Here is a 27,750-nt window from a genome sequence, read left to right on the forward strand (position 1 = left end):
ACGAAATCCATTTCTGCCCGTTACACATAAACCCCCAACATCTGCCGTCTTATAGCTTTTGATGTCTGTTTCATTGTGGTCCCTATCAGATATGATTTACATCAAAATAGAGGATTTTGTGTAGTAGCATCCTGTATAATAAATGACACAAGGTGACTGCTCTTATAAAGCAAAAGTGAGAGGTTATAGAATGAAAAGGGAGTTGCCAATTGGAAGTTACTCAGAAGATAAATGATTCACTTATGGTTAGCGAAAAAGTGAAAGTGTTAGTTGCTCAGTTGTGTTCAACTCTTTGTGACCCCATGGACTGTATATTGGAGTGGGTAGTCATTCTCTTTTCCAGGGATCTTTCCAACCTAGCGATCAAACCCAAGTGTCCCTCATTGCAGATGTATTCTTTACCATCTGAGCCACCAGGGAAACCCCATTTATGGTTAAGCGATATTTAAACAGCTCACCCATCATAGGTGATGCACTGTTTTCCAAAAACAGGAAATAAAATCCCAGGAGAAATGGGTGTGTTGGACAGTGATGGTTAATAAGAGGAAGGTAGGAAGCATCAAGAAATACCTTCAGAATTCAAAGAATGACAGCAAGAGGTGTTGGGGCTTCCTGAAGCAAAGGGGCATAGGATAAGGACTATCACTAAAAGATTTAGTAGGAGGTCTGTTATTTTCTCATATGCCATTATTTTTATAGTGTTTTCTCATACTGACTGACAATTAAACATTTTCTTTAAAGACTCATATTCTCATTTTGAGTATTCAACAACTAGGGCAGCTTTTTTGGGGAAAGTGTAGACTTTTTATGACCCAAGTATATCCATAGGTTCAGACATCTACAGAAACAAAACTACATAGAAACCCAAGTATTATAGTTCTGGGAAGAAGATACTCCAAACCCTGTAGCTTGGAAAGAAAGAAAGAATCTTACCAAAACCAGTTGTGGACCTAGAATTTGATCTGCTACTCAAAAGTAAGATGACAATGTATACAAATTCCCAGCGAAGCATAAAGCCCATTTTCACCTTCCTATGGATTTATCCTTGACATAGTGTGCCTAAGAAGAGAAAATTTTGAAGTCCTTTCAGAGGAAAACTGAAAGCCTTTACAGTTTCTAGTGAGAAAAATACAGTGTTTTGGAGAATGTAGTTTTTGTTTGGAACCACCCAAATTTGAACAGCGAGTCGTTGCAAGTATGCCCACATTATGTGTGGCACGATTGGCGTTTGGCCACGTGAGTTAAAGACTCGGATTTCAGGATGGACTCAAGTCTTTTTCGAGCCAATCAAAAGCACCTGTGAAGGAAAAGGTACTCAGTCCCAAGGATGGCTGAGCTAGAGACTGTTTTCCTGGTCTGTAGCAGGTGGCTTCTTCTGCCTGAGCTACATGGGAGCTCAGAGTGGTAGGTGAGGGTTTGTGAGTCCCAAAGCAGGAGACCCTGTTCACAGTCCAGGATCAGAACAGTAACAGACCAGTGTCTTGTGACCAGTGCAAGGCAAAGTGTGATCGTCAGGAACAGGGAGGAGGCAATGAGACATGGCCATAGGGCACTGTGAAGGTCTGAGTACCCAGGGGTTCTCAGAAATAACACGCAGAGGTGTCAAGGTTCTGCTGTCATTCAGGTGAGAAAGCAAATATAGACATTTGAGCTATGTATATTAAATTAATTAAGATTCCACATGGGGAAAATATGCACAAAGACTAAATAGAGTTACACTTGAAAATAATGCTTTGATGATCACACGCTATATTTAAAGAAAATGATATTAATGACTGATTTAAACAACAACATCAGAGATGAGAATAATAATACTCAAAGTGAATCACAAACACACTCTGCAACTTCACTGCCTGAATCTAAAACATTTTGCTTGCATACCCATTACTGTACTTTTACTGTAAGGTCAAGAGAGTCCAACTCAGGATTATACTGCATAGCTTTTGAAAAGAGTTGTAAAAATTGAATAACTCTACTTAGTCCCTGCTTCCACGAAGTAGAATATTTCTATAATAAATCCCTTTTGTAAAATTCTAAGCATAAAAGCTAGTAGCCAAGCCACCATCAATTCTGGTGATACGTGTTTGTGTGTGTACATGTGTGTACATGTATCTACCTACATATACACCTATGAATAAAACTGTGCTGTTGGTTCACATTTACAAAGTCCCTCCTCCCTCTGTGTGTGACTCTTTGCTGAGTGAGGTCTTGGTGAGCCTCCTTAGTTGACTACCAAGCAATCTGTCCCCACAGTGCTCTTTAGCACAGAGAAGCACCCCTTTTATATGTTAAGATGATCAGTGTCCTATAACTTTTGACATTTCTCAAAGGATGAGCTTGCCCTGGTAGTTTTCATTTAGTCAGGGTTCTGTAGAACTTGCTGACCAAGGCTTTCTGACTCAGTCAGGAGGCCTCTACACTCCATTAGCTTCATGCAGAATGCTGCCTAATCTGACCCAGTTGTTCCCAGCAAAAAAGAACCCTAAAGGAAACACTCGAACCAACACAGCACAGTGGACAAATGTTAAAGATGAAGCTTAGAGCCCCGTCTGCCCTGTTTTCTATTATTTGTCTGGCTGTTAAGTAATTTAGTCTTACTGAGACTAATCCAGAAAATGAGGGAAACATTTACCTCCTGTGGGCTCCAAAGAGGCTAAGAGAAATGATGAATATAAAATAACATCTAATGCATCTTAATTTCCACCCCTCTCTTATTGAGACTGAGATAACCAAGTTGTCTACCTGCCTTCAACCCATCTATGCTGAATTTGGTAAAAGCAGAACACTGATGTCATCAGGTCTAAATCAGACTCAGCCCAGTTCCTGCTCCCAAATCCCTCCCCATCAGATTCCTGCCCTGAGAGACACAGTTCTGCCTCTGCTTCTGCACATGAGCTCAACTTCCCCTGATCTCTCCATGCCTGCTGGCATTTAAGTCCTTCTGAAATACAGATGCCCACCTTCTTTGGGAGCCTCGGGCTTCCTCTGCCCTGTATGTTCCAGTTCTTAGAAATGCACTTTTGCCCTGATGACTTTCTTTGATTCCTCTTCCAGACCTCCTCTGTAGGCAGACCTGTTCTTGGGTCCAACTTTCTTTGTTACTACGTTCACCTCATTTCCTGTCTCAAAGGCTGTGAGACATTCTGCTGAATGGCTAAGACCCACCTTCCAGCTGATTCATCCCAAACCAACTGTCTACTGCCTTTTCTAATTGCTGTCACCACAGATCTTCAGATATTTCCTCACCATCACACTTTTACTTTGTCTTGAACATCTGGATTGCCAGATTGCCACATGCACCTAGATGCCCTCTACTTTTGCCCTACTACCTGGGGCACCATGTCTCTATTTTTTCTAGTTGCTAGTTTAAATTTTTTAATCATTTATGCCATCACACCAGTGGCATCCATCCTGCACTATTAAGGGTGACTGAGATATTGTGTGTTAGATCCTGCATAAAATTTTTCTAAGTCTTTTCTTTGGGTCCAGTCATAGTCCTATGCAAGGGCTGGTCATTGGGAGTACCTCCTCAACATTTTTCTGTGTAACTCTAGTGCCTCATCAGGAATTTTCTTTTCTCTTTCTGTTACCTTCCCAAGACCTGCCAAGAAATGCTATATCTCTTACGGTCACTGTGTATCCATGAAGCACTGTTTTGGGCTTTGGACTGTTAGTGTGCTCTACATGATAGTTTGAAATCCTCTCAAGGACACGAATTTTTTGGAATTCTTTCTGAATCTTAATTCAAAACCTTGTATATTATAGACTTCAAATATACTTTTTGATTTTAAAAAATCTATAAATAATAAACGCTGGAGAGGGAAACTTCTTTCACTGTTGGTGGAATGTAAATTGATACAGCACTATGGAGAACAGTATGGAGATTCTGTAAAAAATTAGGACTAAAACTACCATATGACCCAACCCACTATTCAGCATGTACGCTAAGCAAAACCATAATTGAAAAAGACACAAGTATCCCATGTTCACTGCAGCACTAGCGACTTAGCAGCAGCAGCAGCAGGACATGGAATCAACCTAGATGTCCGCTGACAAATGAATGGATAAAGAAGATTTGGTACATATATACAATGGAATATTACTCAGCCATAAATGGGAATTCATCTGAGTCAGTTCAAATGAGGTAGATAAACCTAGAGCTTAAATTTATAAAGAGTAAAGTAAGTCAGAAAGTGAAAAGCAAATAGTATATTTTAATGCATATATATGGAATCTAGAAAGATGGTACTGGTGAACCTATTTCTAGGGCAGCTTTGGAGATGCAGATATAGAAAACAGACTTGTGGACACACTGGAGGAAAGAGGGTGGGACAAACTGAGAGAGTAGCATTGAAACATGTACATTACCATAGGTAAAATATTAGGCTGTTACAAAAGCAATTGTGGTTTTGGACCATGAATTTTAAATCATTATAACTAAGCTCAAACACATCTTTATTAATCAAAAGAGGAATCAGTAGAAGCAACACATTTTTGCCAGTGATAAAGTTCATTTATTCCTGTAGCATAAAAATCCATGCTCTGGGATTTGATGAACTCTTGTAAAGCATTTTCTGCCTCCATGCATTTTCTCTGCAAAAAGCTCTTGAGATGCTTGAAGAAGTGGTAGTCTGTTGGTGAGAGGTCAGGAGAATATGGTGGATGAGACAAAACTTGGGAGCGCAATTCATTCAGCTTTTGAAGCATTGGTTGTGTGACATGTGGTTGGCTGTGTCATGGAGAACTGGGCCCTTTCTGTTGATCAATGTCAACTGCAGGCATTGCATTTTTCACTGTATTTCAATGATTTGCTGAGCATAGTTCTCGGATATAATGGTTCCATTGGGATTCAGAGAGCTGTAGTAGGTCAGACCTGGCAGCAGATCACCAAACAGTGACCCTGAACTTTTTCTTGATGCAAGTTCGGCTCTGGGAAGGGCTCTGGAGCTTCTTCATAGTCTAACCACTAAGGTGTCGGTTGTCATACAAAATCTACTTTTCGTCACATGTTACATCGGTTTGAGAAACGGTTTGCTGTTGTTGCATAGAATAAGAGAAGATGACACTACAAAACGATATTGTTGATTTGCAGTCAGCTCATGAGGCACCCGGACTTCCCTGGTGGCTCAGCAGTAAAGAATCTGCCTGCAAAGTAGGAGACCCAGCTCTGATCCCTGGGTCAGGAAGATCCCCTGGACGTGGGCATGGCAACCCACCCTAGTATCCATGCCTGGAGAATTCCATGGATAGAGGAGCCTGGCAGGCTGCAGTCCATAGAGTCGCACAAAGTTGAAAGTGACTAAGCAGCAGCAGCAGCATGAAGCATCCACTTACCAATCTTTTTCAGCTTTTCAACTTTCTTCAAATGCCAAATGACCATATAATGATTGATATTGAGCTCTTTGACAACTTCTCCTGTAGTTGTAAGAGGATCAGCTTTGATGATTGCTCCCAATTGGTCACTGTCAGCTTTCCATGGACAGTCACTGTGCTCCTCATTTTCAAGGCTCTCGTCTCCTTGTCAAAACTTCTTGAACCTCCACCGCACTGAACGTTCATTAGCGGTTCTTGGGCCAAATGCATTGCTGATGTTGTGAGTTGCCTCCATTGCTTTACTACTCATTTTGAACTTGAATTTTTAAAAAAATTGCTCAAATTTGCTTTTTATCTAATATCATTTCCCTAGCATAAAATAAATATAAAATGAACAGCAAGTAATAAATCATTGGCAAAGAATGCAAGAAATTTACATTAAAATGGTACATAGCATAGCTACATTTATTTAAGAATGCCTTCCAATATCAAACGGCAAAGGTCAACAATGAAAAACCACAATTACTTTTGCACCAACCTAATAGCTAGCCAGTGGGAATTTGCTATATGATGCAAGGAGCTCAAACTGGTGCTCTGGAACAACCTAGCGGGATGGGATAGAGTGGAAGGTGGGAAGGAAGTTCAAGAGGAAGAGGACATATGTATACCTATGGCTGATTCGTGTTGATGTATGGCAGAAACCAAGACAATACTGTAAAGCAATTATCCTCCAATTAAAATAAATTATTAATAAAAGAAAAACATTTGATGATGAATTGGTCATGCTTACCAGACATAAGTTAACTGAATATTCTCACGGTAAAATTCAAGCAATGCTTCAGAGGAAGGGTGTTGGTATTATACAACAGCACATTGGTTTGGTTACACTATACATATGGTATGTTAATGGTAAGTTAAAAAATTGAAGAAAGTAGGGAAAACCACTAGACCATTCAGGTATGACCTAAATCAAATTCCTTATGATTATACAGTGGAAGTGAGAAATAGATTTAAGGGCCTAGATCAGATAGATAAGAGTGCCTGATGAACTATGGACTGAGATCAGTGACATTGTACAGGAGACAGGGATCAAGGCCATCCCCATGGAAAAGAAATGCAAAAAGGCAAAATGGCTGTCTGGCGAGGCCTTACAAATAGCTGTGAAAAGAAGAGAAGCAAAAAGCAAAGGAGAAAAGAAAAGATATAAACATCTGAATGCAGAGTTCCAAAGAATAGCAAGAAGAGATAAGAAAGCCTTCCTCAGCGATCAGTGCAAAGAAATAGAGGAAAAGAACAGAATGGGAAAAACTAGAGATCTCTTCAAGAAAATTAGAGATACCAAGGGAAAATTTCATGCAAAGATGGGCTCAATAAAGGACAGAAATGGTCTGGACCTAACAGAAGCAGAAGATATTAAGAAGAGTGTCTGAACTGAACTCAACTGAAAAAACTAAAAAAGCAAAATAATTTTTAATTTGTTATGTATTTTTATTATATATTAAATAGGGTCATTATTTTTATTAATATATAATGTTACATTCCACATGCTCTGTTATATATTATATATTGGTGCTCAGTTCATTTTAGTTTAGTCTCCCAGCCGTGTCTGATTCTTTGCGACCCGATGAATCACAGCATGCCAGGCCTCCCTGTCCATCACCAACTCTCAGAGTTCACTCAAACTCACATCCATCGAGTCAGTGATGCCATCCAGCCATCTCATCCTCTGTCGTCCCCTTCTCCTCCTGCCCTCAATCCCTCCCAGCATCAGAGTCCAATGAGTCAACTCTTCACATGAGGTGGCCACAGTACTGGAGTTTCAGCTTCAGCATCATTCCCTCCAAAGAAATCCCAGGGCTGATCTCCTTCAGAATGGATTGGCTGGATCTCCTTGCAGTCCAAGGGACTCTCAATAGTCTTCTCCAACACCACAATTCAAAAGCATCAATTCTTCGGCGCTCAGCTTTCTTCACAGTCCAACTCTCACATCCATACATGACCACTGGAAAGTACATGTTATTTATGTTGTACCTCTATCACTACTGTTTTACAAACATGTAAAGGACTAATTCCATATTAGTCAATAGTTTTAATCGATTTCAGTTTACAAATTTTCAGAATGAAAATCTGAACTTTCATAATCTCTATGGTGACCTTCAAAAGAAACAGGGATAGCTATCAACACGTACCATAAAAACAATGGTGTTTACATTTATATAAACTTTACAGAATACTTTACATTTTCAAGATACTTTCATATGTTAGCCCCACTTTAAAATATCCTCGAATTTCCTTGAAGCAAAGCGGGATATGTATAAGATTCTAAAACCTAGTTTAAAGATTAAAAATTCTTGTTTTCTTACAGCTAAAATAATTTATTTTCTTTGAAGCAATCTTATTGCCTGTAAAAAAGATTTACGGATGCAAAGGATGGTTGGATTTAACTTTGTTTTGGAAAAATATTTACTTTATCACTTGTGATTGGATAACCAAAGTTCAAAGTGATTGTATGGAGAATTCCAAATGCTGTCTTCAAGACCAGGAGGTAACTTCAAAGGTCCAAATTATGACAGATGCTCTGAGCCTGAAAGCCACATCTCTGGGAGATTGTGTCACAGATACAGATTCAAAGAATGAAAGGACCCAGAACCAGGAGTGGTCTGAATAGTTAAGATCAAGATGACCTAAAAATGGTCCAGAGCAATGTGTATGATAAGAGTGACAGAGGGAATTGTTTTAACTTTTCTTTTAATTTTGATCCTGTATTTGTTAATAGAATAATAGTAAAATGGGCTTCCTCTCACTTCATTTCTATATTTTTAAAGATTATATAAATTTTTCTCTAGTTTCTTTATTGAGTATAAATTTTTTAAAAAACTATTTTTCTTATTTTTAGAAGTTAATTGTTAATGAGACTCTGTTTATTAATTGCATCAATATATTTTGCATATTTTATCCTTTTTGTTAACTATACTTTTTGCATATTATACCTTTCATATTTCATTCCTTGGTAAAAACAAAATGCTTTCTTTTTTTTCCTTCTTTCTTCTTTCCTTTTTCCTCTTGAGAACAAAAATTTTTTTAAAAATGATTTTTTTAAGAGAGGACAGAATAGCATTTTAGAAAAATTATTTGCAATTCAACTAACTGTATGATTACACAGTACAGATGTTTTCATTTTAGGCTTCCATCCTTTCACCACACTGCCCCATGGTATTAACTTGCTACTAGAAAAGAGGAAATGGCAACCCACTCCAATGTTCTTGCCTGGAAATCCCAGGGACGGAGGAGCCTGGTGGGCTGCCATCTATGGGGTCGCACAGAGTTGGACACGACTGAAGCAACTTAGCAGCAGCAGCAGAAAAAAGGAGAACAGAGATTATGGTTGACAGTACATTTGAAACTTAGCAAAGACACATCTCTTGTTTGTGACATATGATCTCATTGATCGATCCTGTCAGCTTCTGTAATTTCCTTTCCTCTCCCGCCCTCCTTCTTTCTAGACAATAGAATCTATCATCTACATCTCTCTATGTAACTGGTTTATAGGTGGTAACTTTCAGCAAGTGGAACTGGATGGCTGGAGAACAGATGTGAGAGCATTTTTTATATTGCTTTTAGCACTTTGCATTTTATGCCTTGAGTGTTTATTCACCCAAATTAATAATTTAAATGAAGCTCTAGAAAGAATAATTCTTAAATAATAACACAATGAAAAGGAAAAGGAAAGGAAAGAGAAGAGAAAAAAGAACAAAAAAGAAAAAAAAAAAAACCAGAATGCATCCCAGGTGGCACTAGTTGTAAAGAACCCTCCTGCCAATACAGGAGACGTAAGAGATGCAGGATTGATCCTTGGGCTTGGAAGATCCTCTGGAAGAGGGCATGGCAACCCACTCCAGTATTCTTGCCTGGAAGATTCCACGGAGAGGAGTCTGGCAGGCTACAGTCCAAGGGGCTGCAAAGAGTCAGATAAGACTGAAGCAACTTAGCATGCACTCGAGATTAAATAAGGAAGACAAATCTGAAGCTATTTTTGAAATCAAAATTATATAAGATAATATAGAATGCTAGCAAATGGAAAAAGGGAAAATGACAGAACACGAACTTACTAATATAAATAAAACTTGGTTGATAACTGCAATCTAAATGTAAGCTCATTGATTAGAATACCAGAGTCATCATATCTCTGATATTAAAAATTAAAAGTACACAGTGTTTTCATGCAATGACCTGGTACATCAACAGACACTATAAGGAGCCGAGATTTTAGTAGTTTGGAGCAAATTGACAACAATGACAACAAAAATAAAAATAAGAATGACTCACTACAAAGAAGTTCTTAGAATTTACATTGTGCCCTTCCAGAATGTCATTCATAAAAACCTTAATCACAGAACAAATAGTAAGACACATTATCAAGAAGTGTGTCTAAAGAGCATGTATTTTATAATATTTCTTCACATATATTATACTAATGTGACAAAATTAGTTGTAATTTGTCACATTGGAAGGACTGATGTTGAAGCTGAAACTCCCTCTGCTACAAAATTACACAGTAAATTTCACATTTACCTAAATTCTGGTGAAATGGATTACTACAAGAAGAGCCATTTTCTCCTTTTCTACTTCAAATTCCACATAATTGTTGGATTCACCATATCTCCCAAATGTTGATATCCAGAAGTCATTAGTTTTTAGTGAAAGTCACTCCATTGTGTCTGACTCTTTGCAACTCCACAAACTGTATAGTCCATGGAATTCTCCAAGCCAGAATACTGGAGTGGGTAGCTGTTCCCTTCTCCAGGGGATCTTCCCAACCCAGGAATTGAACCAGGGTCTCCTGCATTGAAGAAGGATTCTTTACCAGCTGAGCTGGTAGATTAATCAATGAAGAAATAGGAAAAATGTTATCCTCACAAACACACCCCTTTGTCATGTTTTTCAAACTGTTCATGGGGTTCTCAAGGCAAGAATACTGCAGTTGTTTGCCATTCCCTTCTCCAGTGAACCACATTCTGTCAGACCTCTCCACCATGACCCGCCCATCTTGGGTGGCCCCACACTACATGGCTTAGTTTCATTGAGTTAGACAAGACTGGTTCCAAATAAGAAAAGGAGTACGTCAAGGCTGTATATTATCATCCTGCTTATTTAACTTATATGCAGAGTACATCATGAGAAATGCTGGGCTGGAAGAAGCACAAGCTGGAATCAAGATTGCTGGGAGAAATATCAATAACCTCAGATATGCAGATGACACCACCCTTATGGCAGAAAGTGAACAGGAACTAAAAACCTTCTTGATGAAAATGAAAGAGGAGAGTGAAAAAGTTGGCTTAAAGTTCAACATTCAGGAAACTAAGATCATGGCATCTGGTTTCACCACTTTATGGCAAATAGATGGAGAAACAGTGGCTGATTTTATTTTCTTGGGCTCCAAAATCACCACAGATGGTGACTGCAGCCATGAAATTAAAACATGGTTACTCTTGGAAGGAAAGTTATGACCAATCTAGACAGCATATTAAAAAGCAGAGACATTACTTTGTCCACAAAGGTCTATCTAGTCAAAGCTATGGTTTTTCCAGTGGTCATGTATGCATGTGAGAGTTGGACTATAAAGAAAGCTGAACACAGAAGAATTGATGCTTTTGAACTGTGGTGCTGGAGAAGACTTTTCAAAGTCCCTTGGACTGCAAGGAGATCCAACTGGTCCATCCTAACGGAGATCACTCCTGGCTGTTCATTGGAAGGACTGATTTTGAAGCTGAAACTCCAATACTTTGGCCACCTAATGTGAAGAGCTGACTCACTGAAAAAGACCCTGATGCTGAGAAAGATGAGGGCAGGAGGAGAAGGGGATGACAGAGGATGGGATGGTTGGACTGCATCACCGACTTGATGCACATGAGTTTGGGTGGACTCTGGGAGTTGGTGATGGACAGGGAGGCCTGGCGTGCTGCAGTTCATGGGGTTACAAAGAGTTGGACATGACTGAGCGACTGAACTGAACTGAACTGTCATGTTTTGAAAAACTGACAAACACATCTGACAACTTATATCCCAAATCACAGAAGATTTAAAACACCATATTGGTTTACCTCAGTGAATGTTCTATAAATAGTCCCAAGTTACAAATTGCTAAGGAAAATGATATCATTCTTACTGCATTAAACAAGTGCTAATTTTTAATAGTTTCTTTAAGATATGTAACTGCTGTCCATAAGATTAAACACCAACCTTTTCCACCTCCATGGTTCTGGTATTTTCCCTTTTTATTCACTGTATTTAAGTTCTTTCCAGACAAACAAGCTTCCCTACCAGGCAGGTGTTCCCAGTCCTTCCTAACTCTAATCATCACAACCCATGCAGTTTTATTTTTATTTACAGTACTTTTAGTTACCACAATGACCTGTGATTCCAGAAAAAAAGCCTGGCGGGGCAGTTCTGCTAAGATGCAGATCCCAACACCCTGCAAGAGTAGTAGGTACTACTGCTCATTGATTTTTACCCATCTCATTTCTGACATTCAAGGAACAAAAATGTTCAAAGATGCTTTGTCCTTGGAAGGCATTAAAACATTGAAATTTGAGGATATCCTTGTACAATCCTTGACTTTATATGACCTTGACTAGTAGAGCTTTTAGTCATTTTACAGACAGAGATGACATATAGAGGTCTTGTCAACAATCATGAAATATGAAGCATTTTGATTTAGTAATTTGTCAGTTCAATCTCAACTCTTTTCTTAAGGTTCTTTTACCTTAACAAGGTTCACTTACATCTATTCAACCACTGTATTTGACCTACTTTTTATAACTTAACAAAATGAAAGTATCACTAAGTCAGTCAGTTCAGTTCAGTCACTCAGTCATGTCCAGCTCTTTGCGACCCCATGAATTGCAGCACGCCAGGCTTCCCTGTCCATCACCAACTCCTGGAATTTACTCAGACTCATGTCCATCGAGTCAGTGATGCCATCCAACCATCTCATCCTTTGATGTCCCCTTTCTCCTCCTGCCTTCAATCTTTCCTAGCATCAGCCTCTTTTCCAATGAGTCAGCTCTTCGCATCAGGTGGCCAAAGTATTGGAGTTTCAGCTTTAGCATCAGTTCTTCCAATGAATAGCCAGGACTGATCTTCTTTAAGATGGATTGGCTGGATCTCCTTGCAGTCCAAGGGACTTTGAAGTCTTCTCCAACACCACAGTTTAAAAACATCAATTCTTCAGTGTGCAGCTTTCTTTTTCTGTTTTGTAAAGGCTTTTTCTTTTTTTTAAAGGCTGTTCAAACCCCATGAACAGTATGTCACTACCTAAAGCCTTAAAAAAAAAAAAAAAAACCTAGAGTCTAGTATGAATGATCAAGAATATTAAATGAGATATTTGACTGAGGTTAAACTTCCTAATTGAGATTTTTCCTTTAGTTTGAAAATAAGAGTCTTACCAAGTAATCCAAGTAATTTCAATAAAAATTCACCTTAAGAAATAGTAAGTATACTACTCCCGTAAAAATATATTCCCTGAAAAGTTACATTCCTCACAGAAGATATTTCCTAAAGGAACATTAAACATGGAATAAAATCATACATAATAGTGTGTTATTTCCTACTTCTAAAGAATGTTTAATCACAATTCAAAAAGACCAAAGCAAACAGAAAATGATAATAAATATTTTTATTCTAAGAATGCACTAGATAAAACTTCTTTGCAATTGGTTTTTTCTGAGTTTTTTTTCCAAAAGCTTTCTGATTTTATCTCAGTTCCTTTATTTATTATGAAGGTATTAAGAAACATTTAAGTGTATTATAGCAATAATTTTTTGTCTTCAGAAGTAAAATTCTACTGCCTCCCAGCTCCATTACCACACTGATACTTGGAGCTGATGAAACTTTATAAAAGCCATTGTTTTTAATGTATGTATAATTTTCAAGACAAAGCTCATGAGCTTGATATATTCTAAGTTAAAGGGCTATTGTTCTAATTCTTACAACTGGGTATCTTTTAAAACAGGTACATAGCAATGATTTCCCTTCAATTTCCCTTTCCTAGGATATTTTAGTTTTCAGAGTTTTCAAGCTAGAAGTGCAATATAAATATGGGAATTAATATTGCTGGAAAATGGGATTAATAACTGCAAAACTCTCACTAATTTTGCATTTCAGCCAAATCATTCTTAATAATGTTACAGTCAATTTATGGTCTTTAAGTAGTCATTTGTCGCTGTAGCCTGTAAAAAGATGACTGCTCTGGACAGTAACGTTGTAAGTGTTAATATATAAAAAAGAATTTGAGTTAGAGGTCAGAAAATATTTTTATCTTGAAAATATTTATAGTGAATGTGGCTTCAGTTCCTGTGGGTTCTTATCCCTTGAGGATTTCTTTGAGATCCAGGTTTAAATGAACCAGAAAACTTAAACTCAAAACTCATCTCACACTGCCAAACTTTACATGGTTTCTGCCTGAAGTAATAAATCAAACTTGAAATTCAGCCCAGATTTGTTCAAAACTCCAATTTCATGAAATCACCAAGGTCTTAAAACTTAAATAAAACTTGCTATAAGCCTAAAGCTAGTATGTAAATCAGAAATCAGGTAAAATAAAAATAAATCTACACAGTCAATATGGATCAATTTTTTAGTAAATAATCTTCACTCATCAATATTTCTACAGATTATATACGGGGACAGCATAGATAATTAACATAGGAAATTCAAAAGACAATATTTTAAACATTAAACACTTGAAGTTACCTATAAAGCTTCTCAAAATAGCACAGAAAAAGAAAAGAAAAAAAAAAAAGACTCTCTTCATCTTTCTTGGATTATCATGAAGTTCCAGATGATCCTGTCATCAACCATTAATAATAATTCTGCCCATATGGAAGCAATCATAAAAGCAAAGTAGCAAAAAGGAAAAGAAATATGAAAATTCTTAATCTTTTTATTGAATAAAGATATAAAACTGCCTACAAAATCTTAATGCATTTATTTTCTGAGTTTTAAAATTTAACTTCAGAGTATCACTGACTGAGTGAGTATTCCATTGCACGGAGGAGGAGAGAGATGAAATGATAAGAAAAAAGTTTTAAACATAAGGTAGCAAAAAAGCCATCTGGTGGGAATAGCAATTGAATGAGTAAGAAAACTGTGAATCTTAAAAAGAGCTTTATCTAAATGGGGGTTAGATTCTGAGGGTTTAACAGTGATGAAAGTCAAAAAGAATTTTAATTACAATAAAACATTAAGAATTTTTTATGTATTAGCACTGACAAAGACAGAAGTCAGTATCAGCTCCTGGGAATTATTCCCAATAGTCTTCAAAAGCAAGTACATATTCTCTACTGTTCATAGCTGAGAACAAAGTGCTTGTGTTTTTGTTGCTTTTTTGTTGACTATTTTAGAAGTTTTATTTGCATATTCTAATTGGCTGTGGGTGTAGAGCTGGGATTTTGTGGAGTGACAACAAATATGGGCAGAACCGAACTCAATATCTCATCCAATAGGCTGCTTCAAGATGGTAGAGTGGCTTGTTATTTGAAGTCACTCTACCAGCTGCACTGACTTCTCAGTAAACAGAGCACACTATTGATGACAGAAAGCTACCAAACCTAACCAGGTTTAATGATTGTAACTTCCAGTGTAGAACTGGATTCTTGATATTTAAATGCACCCACTATTCATACAATTCATTTTTGGAAAAGGGCAATGTGTTATTACCTAACGCCTCTTAAGAACTACTTAGAGGGCATCCTACATCGGCTCACTAAAATGATGGAGTGATTTATATCACGTGTCTCTTTCGTATGAACAAACACTCATTCTGACTTTTCATTCGTACTTTTCTTGATAGCTCTTTGGAAGTGTAGAGAGTGTGGTTGGTGTGGTTGTCTGAAAGTCAAAGCAAATAGTAGATTTGAATTGATAACCTTTGGACATCAGTAAAATCATTTTACTCTGAAAAGTCTTCAAAAGACAATAACACAGTATGTACATTGCACAAAGGAAATGCAAATGCCCTTGTGGCCTTAGTATTTCAAGGCCATCAGGGAAATCACCAGGACAACACTCAGAACACAGTATAAGATTCCTCATGCCATAGTATTGTTATGGCTTCTGTGAAATGTGTCTTGAGTGCCACCGGTGTAGGTTTTAAATTCTATATGCCACCCAGTGACTAGACAGTGATTCCATTTTGTTTGTCAAGATCAAATTTGAGAAGGAAAACAAAATTATGAGAGGGAGAGAAAGAAGATGCCTGTCTAACTAGCCATATCACCTAAATCACTGGGACTATATAATACATTTAGACAACCCTCATGCATAAAGAATGCACTAAATCCCAGATTGGATTTTCCAGAACAACAGTCCTTTTGTTGAGATGAGCTATACTAGATTTTTATGCTCTTCCCCAGATTCATTTAACTTCTCATTTTCCAGACTTGTCAACCTGTTTAATGAACCATCCTATTATGTGTATGTGAAATATTGAATACCTATGCCAACACATTGATGATAAAAGGAAAATAGCACATTCTTTATGCATGAGGGTTGTCTAAATGTATTACATAGTCCCAGTGATTTAGGTGATATGGCTAGTTAGACAGGCATCTTCTTTCTCTCCCTTTCATAATTTTGTTTTCCTTCTCAAATTTGATCTTGACAAACAAAATGGAATCACTGTCTAGTAGTAGTATAGAAGTAACTAAATGCTTTTTGCAACAACTTTCAAAAAACTATTGAAATTATGAACCTGTGACTGTGAACCAGGGAGATATAACACTAACAAAGCAAGATTTAAAGTCAAAAGGCATCAATTTTATTTTCTTTTCCTTTATTTCTCCCTGCTTTTATTCCCTTTCCTCTGCTCTTCTCATCCTCCTCCTTCTACTCTGACTGTATATCTATCCAATTTAAATTTAAATACCTTTTTGGAAACACACTGCACTATATCTTAAGCAGCACGACAACAGGGCATGCTGTAGAAGACTGACAGTATTCATCCATTCTACAACTATTTCTGGATCACATATTATATTCACTACTCTTCTAACTTCATGGGATATATTAGTGGACAAAATAAAATTCTCTGTCCTTGGGGTATTTATCTTCTAATGATAAAGGCAGACTTAGGCAACATCATAATAAAAATATAAGCAAACTTTACAATGTGTTGTGGAATGTGACAAGTCAAATGTAAAACATTAAGCAGGCTAAGCAGGCTAAGGGGGTCAGGAATGTGGGCACTCTGGGTGAGAAGAGAGGTGAGTAGCAAATAGCATTTGCAATATTAAGCCTTTTTAAAAAGCTGACATTTGAGCAAAACTATGAAGGAATTAGCCAACCCTCAAGTCAGACAACCCACTCCAGTGTTCTTGCCTGGAGAATCCCAGGGACAGAGGAGCCTGGTGGGCTGCTGTCTATGGGGTCGCACAGAGTCAGACACGACTGAAGCGACTTAGCAGCAGCAGCAGCAGCAAATCAGACAACCTCCAAGACACTCGAAGCTATGGGCAAGAAGTACATATGTAGACTAAACATGACAGAAAATACCAAAAAGCAATATATCTCATAGAACACACTGGTAGAATACAGTGGGTTTCTGTGGGTGCTGAAGAACTGCATAGCACAGAAATGATTCGCGTATAAGATGATAATAAGAATTGAATGAAAGGAAGAGAACATTCCTGCTGAGAGCTGAGTAGAGTTTAAAGGTGGAAAGAAAGAAATGCTGTGATAGGAATGAGCAAACCTTTTTAGTGAGGCAACTTAATTTTATCCTACTGATGACCTGGAAAGACCTTCAAATTGGGGCTTCTCTACTTTCAAACAAGAAACTTACACTGGGGATTTATGTGAGCCTAGGAAGGTTAACCAGATTAATTAAAAGGAATGACAAATCTGGACTCAACCTATTAACATAGAAGAGATAAGGATGAAAACTCTAAAATTATTAATGATGGTAAATCAGGTTTTGCAAAGCCAGGGAGTCAACAAAATACCCTGGGGTGTCAGCTTCAAGGCAGTGGTGCCACAGGAAGAAGGTGGCAGTGGAATGGGATAGAGAAAAGAACCGCAATCTTGCTGTGTTTTAGATGGCAATACACAGATGGCACAGAGGGTGTCTTGGAACTGAATTTTTAAACTCATAGAAGAAAAGAAAACATGTGAGCAAACAAATAATGGATAAACTTTAGCTTATGTATTGAAAGAAATGATAAGATAGCAATTCCAGATAAGCTCAAAAATGAATAAAATGCTAATAATATTGATGCTGGGAGGGACTGGGGGCAGGAGGAGAAGGGGACGACAGAGGATGAGGTGGCTTGATGGACGTGAGTTTGAGTGAAACTTGGGAGTTGGTGATGGACAGGGAGGCCTGGTGTGCTGCAATTCATGGGGTCGCAAAGAGCTGGACACAACTGAGCAACTGAACTAAACTGAACTGAACTGAATATTAGATACACTTTAGGCTAAAATGAATAAAATAAGTTATCGAGTTCAGAGAACTAATATAACTCAAAGTGTATCCAAGAGAATTAGCATAGTTTATACAATATTTTCCAAGTTAAGGCCATATTTAATGAATGAGTTTATATGAATATCTATAACAGATAATTTAGAGGTACAAGAAGTACATTAAGTCATTTATAAAAGTTAAAAGGCAAGTTAATAGATACATTTAACACTGTAGAACAGTCTGCTTTATATAATTTTCATCAGCACTTACATTTTGTTTGACTTAGGTTTTGCTGGTATATGGAAGAATGTGTCACCTTGGAATTACTTTTGCTCAAGTTCTCATGCATGGGATATCAAGAAGGGGAAAAAAAGTTATGCCTCCCAATATTTTTATAGAAAATGTGCCAACTCGGAAAGAATCTCATGAAAATCTATACCTCCTTCTATTATACTTAATAAATACATATTTTAAAATTAAAAAATTTAACTGGCTTAGTGTTTTCCTTTCCTTTGAAGAACCTAATGCACTTATATTCAACTTCAAGGCCAATTAAAACAAATTCAAAATCAAGACAACAACAACATCAACAACCAGTTATTTCCTGATCACATGACTCTGTCCCCAAGATTCTTTTACTACCAGAATAATAAAGTCTCAGAACAGTATCCATTGGTGTGACACTCTGGCCCTTCTGGTTCTGAAAGTATTGGATTTCTTACCCTGTGCAACATTATATTTAACCTGACTTTTAAGAGGGAAGCAGTCATAGTTTCCAAAGAATGAATTAAAATGGAAATTCATGATACTCTTTATATAGATAAACTACTTTTCACCAAAGTATTATATTGTCATTTAATGTTCTACGAGAAGAATGATGTATAAAAGAGATAAGCAAAATAAATTAGAAAAGCAATTTAGGTTTTCCTGTTTATATTAAATCCCATATTGGCTTTTCTTGTTTCTTTCTTGCCCATTTTCTACAGTGCACACATGTATGTGTGCTCAGTTGTGTCCGGCTCATTAAAACTCCACGGACTGCAGCCTGCCAGACTCCTCTGTTCATGGTATTTCCCTGGCAAGAATACTGGAGTGGGTTGCCATATCCTCCTCCAGGGGATTTTCCCGACCCAGGGATCAAACCTGCGTCCCTTGTCTCCTGCATTGGCAGGTTTCCCACTGAGCCATCTGGGAAGCCCTTTCTACAGTTGTTCAGTTGCTCAGTTGTGTCCAACTCTTTGTGAGTCCATGGACAGCAGCACACCAGGCTTCCCTGTCCTTCACCATCTCCTGCTGCTGCTGCTCCTAAGTCTCTTCAGCATCCCCTAGAATTGCTCAAATTCATGTTCATTGAGTTGGTGATGCTTTTCTACAGTATAAGTCAATAAAAATTTGTTCTAGGTAACTGATTTACCCAAGATGGAGACCAGTCACAATATAATCCATTACAAAAAATATTTTCTCAAAATTATTAAAAAGAAAGTACTTACATAACCAACTGCATTTCCAGCAGTAACTAATAATATTTTAATGCTAAAACAAAACCAAAAACCTCTCTAAGGACACCAAACAATGTAACTATCCAGGACCATGGAGAACACAGATTTTCGAGAAGAAAATAAGACTTGTTCCTATATGTTTGCTTTCCATCTTTTAAAAAACAAGTTATCTAAAGTCCTCCTTATGTTTATTTAATGGTTTCCTTGTCAACTTTTTAACAAGTCACTTTTCAGCTGAAAACATCAGGTTAGAATAATTAAGCAATAATCACCTACCTAATTCCTCTGTGTTTAAGCAGAATCACACTTTGAAGTTCTGAGACAAAGGAGTTTTACCTGTGATTCAGGTAGTCCAATGAAGGGAAAATTTGACCACAACACCATTAAAATTTTTTCAGCTTTGTTACCAATAGAAAGTAAACATAGTTTCATATCAACTACAATGTTGTAAATAGCTCAAATGACTATTTATACTCATCACCTTTGATCTTCTAACTTAATAAATTATTAAGAAACATATATTTATATATTATAATTTCATATTTTAGAACCATTTAAATAGTTTCATAAGAAGGGGTAAGGAAAGTATGGAAAGTATTAAAGAATTAAGATTACTAGCAAAGGTGAAATTAACAGATGGATAAGAAAAATGATGAGGAGAAAATGATAAAAAATAAAACAGTGCATTTTAATCACTGAGAGGTTGAGGTATGGATAAGCTTTCCATTTAGAGATGTCCAAGAAATCAGGACTGAACCTGTAAATTTATAAATTACATACATGACAGATGTAATTACTGAAATAATGAGACCAGAAGAGTTAAGTCTAGGGGCAGAACCTTGGGAAATTTATATTTATTTTTAAGATCAGAGGGAGACTTAAGAGAGAGATTGAGGAAGAGCAGCTGGAAAAGAAGATACTGAGAAGAGTCAAACCTCAAAGAATGCAATCCCTTCCAACACAAATGAATAAAATACAAAGAAAAAAAAAAGAAGCTATGAAGAAGCCATTGGATTCAACATAGAGCAAACTTTTGGAAACTTATGAGCACAGCTTTGGTAAAGTACAAAGAATAGGAATCACTCTGCAAGGACCTCATATTGACCCAAATTAAACATATGACTTACCTGGCCACTAAGGTCCCCATTGAGTGGGAAATCTACACCACTTTCCATCTAATGACTGCTACATAGCTGTCTGAACAGAAAGAAGTTTCATACTTTACAACATTCTTCCTGTTTATCTCTGTCTAGCATTGTCATTTTTTTCTATAGAAAAATAGCAACAAAAGTTGTACTCAACAAAAAAATTAATTTTCTTTTGATCAAAGGATATTTCCTATATAGTTAATGGATATTTCCTATACAGTTGATGCTTAAATACATATTTATTATATAATAAATGTCCCCAATTTTATCAATCTGCTTTATTTAATGTAATTTAATACACTTTTTCTCAGGAGTGTTTGGTTAGAATCCTCACGTGATACTGTGTGAGTGGAGATTTGAATCTTAAGATGATCAGAGTGAACAGTTTCCAGAAAAACACATGTTGAAAGAGATACAGTATATCTACCTTAAGATGTAATGACAAAAATTTCAATCTGCTTGCAGACACATCCAAACATATTATCATTTCATTATTGACTTAAGAAAATCTACCACACTATTTATGTTATGACATGAAACACTAATTATGAGGCAAATCTAAATGACAATTTTAGAGAAATCTGGAAGTAGAGTGTACTACAACCAGAATAATCATATTTATAACTGCCTTATTATTACAAAGTAAATTGCAACCTTAATAGTAACCTATTTATATTAACCTTAATATTAATCCAAATTTAAGAGAAGTAGTCAAGAAAAGTAAGTGATATTTTAAAATTTAATGTTTCACACTTTATCTTAAGGCCCATGTTCTATTCTAATTATATTAACTGAAGTAATTCTGAGTTTTCATCATCATAAGTTCATCATCATAAATGAGTTCTAAAATACACATTAAAAGAAATACTAGTTTGATTACTCAGCAGACTTCAAAAGACAGAGTATATCTTCATTTCAAAATAAATCAAAATTTCAAGAATATAAACTTAATGGGACACTAGTTTTATTTACAAAAACAGCCACAAGTGGTAGAACAACTTACGAAAGACCCAACTGGATTAAAAGTCTTAGGTTTGAATGTAAACAATGTGAGAGCAAAGACAGCCGATTTGTTCATTGCTGTACCGAGTCTAGGACAAATCCTGGTGTATATTAGACTCTCAATACTTGTCCCACTTCAGACTCCTTTCTATCACATCTGAGGAAAAAAATCTCATCTCTTGCTTTCAGTTAGAACTCTTAACTAAATCAAAATATTTAGAGGATTTGTTTTAAAGAACAATTTGTATATAGGATGTTTCTAAAATGGGATTTGATCATAGAAATGCAAATTTTAAAAAATACCAGCTAATCCTTTAGCTAAATAATCCTAAATTTTAAATTAATAAGGCTTGAATCTATACTATTTTTAAGAAAAGTCCAAGTTAGTCATCAAAATAAAACCAGTGGTAAAATTAGGTCCTGTTTACATTTCACTGTGGAATTTATTTTTCACCATTTGGGAGCATATGAGGGGGAAAAAAATCTCTTAGTTTAAGAATATTTTCTATGTTTCATTTTAGTTCTGTATTTTTCATTTTTAGATTATTATTTTTTATTTGAATCTGTAAAGCTGTTAGAAAATGTGGAATAAATTACCGAGGTAATCATCTGCTGTTTTACCATTTCCTTCTGGTGCCAGCTAAAATTAAAATGGGAATATCAGTGTTTAGAGGTTTAAATGTTAGGCATGATTGAAATAGTATCATTTGAAAGAAAGGCTCCCAGAAAAATCTCTCAACATGTATTGAAAAGGCAGCTGATTTTAATGAATACCCTTCAGGTTCCCCAATTAGTCTATTTAATGCATTTTTGCCTTTCCAAAAGTGCAGTCTTGATCAGACTACTGATGAAATGGTATAGCTTTATTGCTAGAATTTAAATCTGGTGAGAAATACAAAATAAAATCTTCCTAAAATGTCTAGAGAGTTAGCTGCTTTTCTCCCCCAAAATGTGTATTTCTAGCAGGTTTTAACCACAAAGTTATTGAAGTTACCAGAATTTCTAGCTAAAGGAACTGCAGTGCAGAAATTACTTCTTCTGAGCTAACAAACATGCTACAAAGGTAGGTCAGCTGGTACAGATTCTGACTGCAATGCAGGAGATCCCAGCGCCATTCCTGAGTTGGGAAGATCCCCTGGATAAGGGAACAGCTACCCAGGCCAGTATTCTGGCCTGGAGAATTCCATGGACTGTGTAGTGCATGGGGTCACAAAGAGTTGGACATGACTGGGCAACTTTCACTTTCAATTTTAACAAAGACTAAGGTGAAAAGATTACACCCTCTTCCCTGCATCCCCCACCACCCCATGTTCTGGAATCAGACCTTAGATTTCTGAAAGATAGTAAGAGGGACTCTATCTCTAGTGTAAATAGCAACTGAAGACTGTTTCTTGGGACAACTGTCAAGTTATACAATTTCTCCAATTATTTTGCACATTTATCAGACATACTGCCATTGAGTGCTATGTTTTCAAGGACTCAGCCTTTCAGCCCATATGAGTTTGTACTACACACTATCAAGATGTCCTTATTCTCAAGGAGTTCACCATACTTGGTCAGAACCAAAGCTTGAGTCACTACAATGAGAAAGACTACAAGGAGAAAGGATATATGTAAATTTCTTGTGGGTTAACACAGAGAGAAAAGGGACAAAAATCTATCCATTGTCTCTTATTTCCCTGAGAACCATTGTGCCTGAAACATAGTAAGTGAACTGAACATAGTAAGACCTGAGCAAATATTTGTTGAATAAACAAATGGATGTTTCAAGGTTTGTTCTAGGAAATGTGGGACATATAACTTGAGATAAGAGAAAGTCAGGAAAATCAGGCAACTTTGTGCTAGATTTGAATTTTAACAATAAAGCCATATCATTTTATCAGTAATCTGATGGTGGCTCAGACGGTAGAGCATCTGCCTACAATGTGGGAGACCTGGGTTCAATCCCTGGGACTGGAAGATCTCCTGGAGAAGGAAATGGCAACCCACTCCAGTATGCTTGCCTGGAAAATCCCATGGACAGAGGAGCCTGGTGGGCTACAGTCCATGGAATCCCAGAGTCGGACACAACTGAGCAACTTCTTTCACTTTTTCAATCTGATCAAGACCACATTTCTTTCCCTGTGTGAGCTCATGGATAGACATTAAAGACTGAACAGGATCTAGTATGAGTGCCAAGGTTATATTGGTATTGGAGGATATATTGTTCATGCATGATAAGTCGCTTTAGTCGTGTCTGACTCTTTGTGTCCCTATGGACTGTAGCCCACCAGGCTCCTCTGTCCGTGGGATTCTCCAGGCAAGAATACTGGAGTAGGCTGCCATGCCCTCCTCCAGGGGATCTTCTCGACCCAGGGATCAAACCCACATCTCCTGTGTCTCCTGCATTGCAGGTGGATTCTTTACCACTGGCGCCACCTGGGAAGCCCTTAGCCAAACTGAAATATATATATGTATATATTTTTGATGTAATCAGCAAGCCAAAAGGTAAACTTCTTAGTTTTAGGTACTAACTTAATTTTAGTTGCTTTTAAAATAATATTTCTATAGCTGTGTTAAGCCTTTAGACACCAAAATATATGCAAGTGGCTGATAAAGCATTAAATTTAGAAGGAATGTTTTCTACACTAAAGGCTTTACTATTGAAGCCCCCTTTAGACTCATCCTATATACTTAAACATGAGTCAATTTACAGGATTTTCAACAAAAACTAAAAGCAAGCAACAATAACTCTATTGTCTTTCAGCTTTGAACTCTCATGATTGGGTATGTACAGGAGGAAATACAGGGGTACCGTATGAATCCATTTTGAGGCCAAAAAAATATAAAGGAAAAATGGGTAATTATTTAAGGAAGAAAAGGATGACATGACGAATATTCAAATATAGTGTAGCAGACTGATCCAAAAAAAATCCTTGTTGAATGATCTAAGAAATTCTTGTCTCTTCAAGAGACAAGGAAGGCATTTTCCCACTTTCCCAGATATGTACATAAGGATCGGATCTGAGCTTCTTTTACCTCCAGGAACAACGGTTTTTTGTTTTTGAAAATGTAGCTCTCTGAAGGCATTATTCAACTGTTTTTGCCTATATAAAGAAGTGACTGACTAGAGCCTTGGGAACAGAAAGGGAAGTTGCCCAAGACAGAGAAGTGAAATAGTGTCTTTTCTGTAATGGTGAAGACCAGCAACGGAGCCTCAGACGCATGTCTCAGGAAGTGGGACATCCCTTGTGTTGCTTCAATGTTGCTAGAATCTGGGGAGAACTGCCTGGTGTGGCACTGAGTGTATAAACTCGACAGCAGAAATGCCGTCTTTTAAGCAGATCCCCAGGCTAAGTCAAGGTGCATCTCCAGTGGTGACCATAATATATCAACCAGTCACAGCTTCTCAACCCATTCTCTCAGCCTATGTAAACCCTAGGATCTCTACAACAAAGAAGAGAAGCGTGAATTAAAATGATTGCTCTTTCACATGCAGGGGCTGGAAAGAAATTGTAAGCCAGGTTTGATTAGAGTAATGATCAGACATAAGAAAGAAAGGAAGAAAAGGAGAGAGAGAGAAGGGGCAAAGGAAGAAGGGAAGAGGGGAAAAGGGGGATAAGAAAAGAAAAAACAGCAGAGAAAACAACTTAGAATTCTTAAAACCAGAGACTCGAAATAATTTAAGCCTGTTACAAACATATCAATATGTACTTTCCAGATGATAATGAGTATTTGTTTCCATTACCTGTTCTCATCTTTGCTATTAAGATTGCCGAATTAGGCATCAACATGCTCCCCTAGTAAACCATTCAAAACATACAAAGACCTGAAGAATCAATGTGTTGCTTTGTGTGCAGCCTGTTTACTTAAAACAGGAGAAAAATCAAACAGCTTAAGTGGAAAGAGTTCTCCTATTTTCACAATACTAACTTTGGCAGGCAGCAGATAATTTCTTAATGCTTTAAATTAATAACACTTATTATGTTAGATAGAACATTTATTTATCTTCAACAGTTTAGAAATATGACACATTTCAGTGAGATTCTAAAGCAGGAGTTTCAAACCTTATTCCAATTTAAGAATAACTTTCCATAATTTTTAAAATGTCTCAGGCTCACATACAATACTTTGTTTTATATATATATATATATACACTAGAGAGATAATTAATACTACAAAATACTTATTCAGTAATTTATATTTTATCAGTCAACAATTTCTCCTTATTTTAGAAAGAATACACATGTATGCAAGACATTTTTATTCAATCTTCAGATAATACTCATTTCTCAAATGAATTTGTGATAATTCTTCATCCCCTTAAAGCCAGTGACATACAGGTTAGAAAAGTACAATCACTTTGTTACCTTTAAAATTGAAAAAGAATATACATTTTGCTTTGGGACTAAGCGATATTAATTTAAGAAACCTCCTTTGGTTCCTTAAATGGTTTCTTCTGATCATACATATACTAGCATTTTTAATGTGATCAAAAGTAGTGAACCACTTGTCTTTAAAAGCTAATTATACCAGAAATGTTAAGTGTCTGGTATGCATACAAATAAGCTTAGCTTCAATTATTTTATTTCACTGCATTTGTTTCACTGCAGCATTTGCTTAACAAGAATTCCCTTTTTAAGTGTACACTTTATTGAATGCATAAATATGCTATTTTTTTGGTAGAGCACACTTAAAATGTCTTTGGATGTGCATGCATAACACTTCCTTAGAAAGATCAGTACAGAGTATTATTCTTTCAATTATGAACAATACATTATTTACATGTAGAACATCAGCTGAGTATTATTTAGATGAGTTAGACGTCATTCTAGTTGCTTGGCAATGATTTCTAAGTTTCTAATTAGAGGTTTCTAATGCATTCTAAAAGTTCTCTATATAAGAATCAGATTGATACATTACAACAAAAATAGTTATTTTTTTTCTATGAAGAGAAAACAATCTTTTGACATGTCATATTTATCTAACTGATGTCTCTATCTGTCTTCATTTACTTTTATACCTATATTTGCATCAATATCTATACCAGGGATTCATTTAGAGACCTAGTCAAGCAAGTTTAATTGCAGGGAAGTTTTGTATAGATTTAGGGTAGATGTTGTTAATATCGATCTGAGGTGAGCATTAATTTCTTGATCAGCTCAGCATTGCTCCCATCTCTTTTCTAGAAATATCCCTCCTCTTCTGACTTCAAACTTTAGTCCCCAAATCCCTGTATCCTTACAGCCTGAACATATGACTAACTGGTGACTTTCTCAAGCTGTTTTCAATCCAGAACCTAGAAAAGAGACTGTGTCTCTCAGGAAACAACACTGTGAGAAGTGAGTTCCCAAAGAAAAATATCAGTTTCAATAACAAAAACAGTTGATACTTGTTGGGTTTAACACTACTAAACATTTAAAATGTTTACAACAACCCTTTTCATACTGGTCATACTATTCATGGAGTGAGGGAATTTATTTTATTTTGTGGGGGGAGGGGCTCAAAAATCACTGCAGATGGTGACTGCAGCCATGAAATTAAAAGATGCTTGCTTCTTAGAAGAAAAGCTATGACCAACCTAGACAGCATATTAAAAAGCAGAGCCATTACTTTGCCAACAAAAGTCCATCTAGTCAAGCTATGTTTTTTCCATTAGTCATGTATGGATATGAGAGTTGAACTACAAAGAAAGCTGAGCGCCCAAGAATTGATGCTTTTGAACTGTGGTGTTGGAGAAGATTCTTGAGAGTCCCTTAGACTGCAAGGAGATCCAACTGCTTCATCCTAAAGGAGATCAGTCCTGAATATTCACTGGAAGGACTGATGCTGAAGCTGAAACTCCAATACTTTGGCCAACTGATGCGCAAGAACTGACTCATTGGAAAAGACCCTGATGCTGGGAAAGATTGAAGGCAGAAGGAGAAGGGGATGACAGAGGATGAGATGATTGGATGGCATCACCTACTTGATGGACATGAGTCTGAGTAAACTCTGGGACTTGTTGACACACAACGAGGGCTGGTGTGTTACAGTCCATGGGGTCGCAATGAGTCAGACACGACTGAGCGACTGAACTGAACAAGCCTACATTAGTCACCACATTTTATAGGTGAGGAAACTATATTAGAGTTATTACCCAAATCTTAGTATAAATGAGTGTCTGGTGTTTGAGGTCAGGCAGTCTGATCTCAATCTGGCCACTTTCAAAAGTACATTCCTTTCCGAGCAGCAGGATGAATGAAACCCAGTGAGAACGTGACACACACCACAGAGGAATCACACAAGACTGTCTGGTGGCATTTATGTCTGTGATTCCAATGGCTTCTGAGTTACGGCTATATTAGCTGTC

This window comes from Oryx dammah, unplaced genomic scaffold, assembly GCF_014754425.2.
Source record: "Oryx dammah isolate SB20612 unplaced genomic scaffold, SCBI_Odam_1.1 HiC_scaffold_27, whole genome shotgun sequence".
Lineage (NCBI taxonomy): Eukaryota > Metazoa > Chordata > Mammalia > Artiodactyla > Bovidae > Oryx > Oryx dammah.